We start from the raw sequence: 312 nt of genomic DNA, 5'->3' as shown, positions 1-312 counted from the left end.
TTGGTAGCGCGACCGCCGGTTCTTGAAGTGCGGCATCCCCGCGCCTCTCCGACATCTCCATCACCGTCATCGTCATCCTCATCGCGGACCAAACCAGCGTGAGATGCCGTGATCAGACATGGTGCCGATATCATCCGCTGCAGCCCGGCCCACCCGTATCCTCGGCCCGCCCCGCCCCGCACCCCGCGCTCCCACCCCCTCCCCTCCACGGCCGGCTAGGCTCCGCCCCCCGGCACACCCTCGGAGCCGCCCCGCCCAGCCAGTCCGAGCCGAGCGCGACAGCGGCAGGGACGTGTGTGAGTGAGTGTCGTG

Source organism: Frankliniella occidentalis, unplaced genomic scaffold (assembly GCF_000697945.3).
Source record: "Frankliniella occidentalis isolate FOCC.00 unplaced genomic scaffold, Focc_3.1 Scaffold37, whole genome shotgun sequence".
Classification (NCBI taxonomy): Eukaryota; Metazoa; Arthropoda; class Insecta; order Thysanoptera; family Thripidae; genus Frankliniella; species Frankliniella occidentalis.
Note: the sequence above shows the minus strand (reverse complement) of the source record.